Here is a 4547-nt window from a genome sequence, read left to right as displayed (position 1 = left end):
AATCAAAAGGACTTAACAATTATTAACATCTATGCACCCAATGAGAAGCCATCTAAATACATCAAACTTCTACTGAAAGAGCTATAGCAATATATTAACAGTAACACAATCATAGTAGGGGACTTCAACACCCCACTCTCTCAACTTGACAGATCATCCAGGCAGAAAATCAATAAAGACATAGGGGAGCTAAATGAAGAGATAGATAAACTATAACTACTGGACATTTTCAGAGTCATTCATCCCAAGAAACTGGAATACACATTTTACTCAAGTCCACATGGGTCATTCTCAAGGATAGACCATATATTAGGCCACAAAGACAGCATCAGCCAATTCAAGAGCATTGAAATCATCCCAAGCATCTTCTCAGACCACAGTGGAATTAAACTAACACTTAACAATAAAAAAAAAATTAGTAACAGTGCCAAAATATGGAAGCTCAACAGTAAACTTCTTAACAACTTCTTGGTCAAAGAGGAAACCAAAGAAGAAATAAAAATGTTTCGAGAGTTCAATGAAAATGAAGACACAAGCTATCAAAATATTTGGGACATAGCTAAAGCAGTCCTAAGAGGGAAGTTCATAGCTATATAAGCACACATTAGGAAACAAGAAAAAGCACAAATAAACAGGTTGATTGCACATCTTAAAGACCTAGAAGAAGAACAGCAAAGGAACCCTAAAGCAACCAGAAGGACAGAAATCACTAAAGTTAGGGCAGTACATTGAGAATAGGAAAACCATACAAAAGATCAACGAAAGTAAATGTTGGTTCTTCGAAAGAGTAAACAAAATCGACAAACCTCTAGCCAGACTCACAAGACAAAAAAGGGAGAAGACCCAAATAAATTGGATAGTAAATGAAAGAAGAGATATCACAACAGACACCGCAGAAATTCAACATATCATGCGAGGCTTCTATGAACAACTATATGCCACCAAGCTAGAGAACCTGGAAGAAACGGACGATTTCCTAGACAACTACCAACATCCAAAACTAAGTAAAGAGGAAGTGGATAACATGAACAGGCCCATCACAGCTAATGAAATTGAAACAGTTATCAAAAATCTCCCCAAAAATAAAAGTCCTGGACCAGATGGTTTTACAAATGAATTCTACAAAACCTTCAAAGAAGAAATAATACTTCTACTTTAGAAGATTGAAGTCACTGGAATACTCCCTGCCAGCTTCTATGAAGCCAACATCACCCTGATACCAAAAGCAGACAGGGACACAACCAAAAAAGAAAACTACAGACCAATATCTCTGATGAACATAGATGCGAAAACATTGAACAAAATTCTAGCCAACCGGATACAGCAGTATATCAAAAAGATTGTCCATCATGACCAAGTGGGGTTTATCCCAGGCATGCAAGGTTGGTTTAATATACGTAAATCAATCAATGTGATCCACCACATCAACAAAAGCAAGACCAAAAACCACAAGGTCATATCAATAGATGCAGAGAAAGCCTTTGACAAAATACAACATCCCTTTATGATCAGAACACTACAAAAAATGGAAATAGATGGAAAATTCCTGAAGATAGTGGAGTCTATATATAGCAAACCTACAGCCAACATCATACTCAATGGTGAAAAACTGGAAGCATTTCCCCTCAGATCAGGTACTAGACAGGGCTGCCCACTATCACCATTACTATTCAACATAGTGTTGGAAGTTCTTGCCATAGCAATCAGGCAGGAGCAAGGAATTAAAGGCATACAGATTGGAAGAGAAGAAGTCAAACTCTCCTTATTTGCAGATGACATGATAGTATACATGGAAAAACCTAAGGAATCCAGCAAGAAGCTTTTGGAAATCATCAGGCAATACAGTAAGGTGTCAGGCTATAAAATTAACATTCAAAAGTCAGTGGCATTCCTCTATGCAAACACTAAGTTAGAAGAAATTGAAATCCAGAAATCAGTTCCTTTTTCTATAGCAACAAAAACAATAAAATATCTAGGAGTAAACCTAACCAAAGAAGTGAAAGACTTGTATACTGAAAATTATGAGTCACTACTCAAAGAAATTGAAAAAGACACAAAGAAGTGGAAAGATATTCCATGTTCATGGGTTGGAAGAATTAACATCATCAAAATGAATATATTACCCAGAGCCATCTACAAATTTAATGCTATCCCCATCAAGATCCCAAGCACATTTTTTAGGAGAATAGAAAAAATGCTACAAATGTTTATCTGGAACCAGAAAAGACCTAGAATTGCCAAAACAATCTTGAGAAAAAAGAACAGAACCGGAGGCATCACACTCCCAGATCTCAAACTGTATTATAGGGCCATTGTCATCAAAACTGCTTGGTACTGGAACATGAATAGACACACTGACCAGTGGAATAGAATTGAGAGCCCAGAAATGAGGCCCCACACGTATGGACATCTAATCTTTGACCAAGGGGCCCGGACTAGTACATATCTTGTAAGTCGCGATTATAGCTATGAGAACCCATGGTGTAGCAAAAATTAAACCATCTCTGAGAGCGTGAATCTGTCCCAGGACAGAAGGAGATAATGACTGGGACACCTCCTCATAAAACGAAAAAATTCCCATGGTGGAGGGGAACGCGGGGCCACAGAGGTGGGTGGATGCCACTTACCTGTGTCTGGGCGGCTTTCAGGGACCTCAGGCCACGTCGTCCAGCGGGGCATGGGTGCGGAACACGATGGGCACCAGACGTTGTTGTGGTTCGGTGTCGGGCTGCACCACGGAGAAGAGAGGGGAAGTCTGGAGCAAGGGGGTACACAAATCTTTATTATACGATGGGGGGGTGGCTCAGGCCATGTGGAGTCAGCCGACAATGGCCATCCCCACTACCTGACCACTGGGCGAGAGAAGGGAGAGAGTCTGCGAGAGGGGGAGCCGAGAGCCCAGAGAGGGGGGGTTGAGGCGGGTTTTATTGGGTGACAACCAGGGGTGATGTGTGGGGCCAGGATTGGTTGAAGGGGGCACTGCTAGGATTTCGTGGGGTGTGGTAAAACCTGGGGGGTGGAGACTGCATCAGAATAATTCCTCATCAACAGTTGTTGTTGGATAGGACAGAGAGAAATAGAGAGAGGAGGGGAAGACAGAGAGGGGGAGAAAAAGATAGACACCTGCAGACCTGCTTCACTGCCTGTGAAGTGACTCCCCTCAGGTGGGGAGTTGGTGGTTGGAACCAGGATCCTTACACGGGTCCTTGTGCTTTTTACACCCACCTGCGCTTAACCTGCTGCACTACCACCCGACTCCCTGTAAATGGTCTTTATTATGTTGAGGTATAGTCTTTCTATTCCCTGTTTCTGGAGGATTTTTTTTATCATAAATGAGTGTTAGATCTTGATATGATATTATTATTATTATTATCAATTGATATAATAATAATATTATTATTTTTACCACTGGAGCCCTGCTCAGCTCTGACTTATGGTGGTATGGGGTATTGACCCTGGGACTTTCGATCTTCAGGCATGAAAGTCTCTTTGCATAACCATTATGCTATCTACCCCGACCATATTATTTTTATCTTTTTTGTTGATATGATTGACTTATGAATGTTGACCCACCCCTATCGCCCAGGGATGAGTCCCACGTGGTCTTGGTGAATTATTCTCTTGATATGTTGGATTTGATTTGCCAAGATCTTATTCAGGATCTTTGCATCAATGTTTATCAGGGATACAGCTCTATAGTTTCTTTCTTTCTTTCTTTTTTTTTTTTTTTTTTGGTAGATTCCTTTCTTGCTTTGGGGATCAAAGTGGTTTTTCACCTCAAAGAATGTGTTTGATAATATTTGCCCCTCTTCAATTTTCTGGAACAGTTTAGGAGAATCAGTGTTAGTTCTTCTTTGAAAGTCTTAGAGAATTCATTAGTAAAGCCATCTGGGCCTGGGCTTTTATTCTTGGGAAGATTTTTGGTTACTGATTCACTTTTTATACTAATGATTGGCTTGTTTAAACTATCTATTTTTACTTAGGCTAGGCTTGTCAGGTTAAGTATGATTCCAGAAATGCATGAATCTCTTCTAGGTTGTTCAGCTTATTTCCATAGAGATGTTCATAATATTCATGTATGATTCTTTGTATTTCCCCTTTTTATGTTGTAATGTCATCTCTCTCTCATTCCTGATTGTTTTTAATGAGTCTAGCCAGTGGTTTATTTATTTATTTAATTTTAATTTTTAAAATATTTTAATTTTTTTTATTATTGGATAGAGGCAGAGAGAAATTGATAGAGAGAGGGAAAGAGAGGGGCCAGGCAGCGATGCACCTGGCTAAGTGTACACATTACAGTGTGCAAGGACCCTGGTTCAAGATCCTGGTCCCCATTTGCAGGGGAAAGCTAAATGAGTGGTGAAGTAGAGCTGCAGTGTCTCTCTGTCTCTCTATCTCCCTCTCCCCTCTCAATTTATTTCTGTGTCTATCATATAATGAATAAGTAAAGTTTTATTTATTATTATTTTTAAATCGTTACTGCTGGGTTACTGCTGGGGCTCGGTGCCTGCACTATGAATCCACTGCTCCTGGAGGCCATTTTGTTG

The sequence above is a fragment of the Erinaceus europaeus genome, chromosome 12 (assembly GCF_950295315.1).
Source record: "Erinaceus europaeus chromosome 12, mEriEur2.1, whole genome shotgun sequence".
NCBI lineage: Eukaryota > Metazoa > Chordata > Mammalia > Eulipotyphla > Erinaceidae > Erinaceus > Erinaceus europaeus.
The sequence above is the reverse complement of the archived record's forward strand: the minus strand, read 5'-3'. Positions refer to the sequence as shown.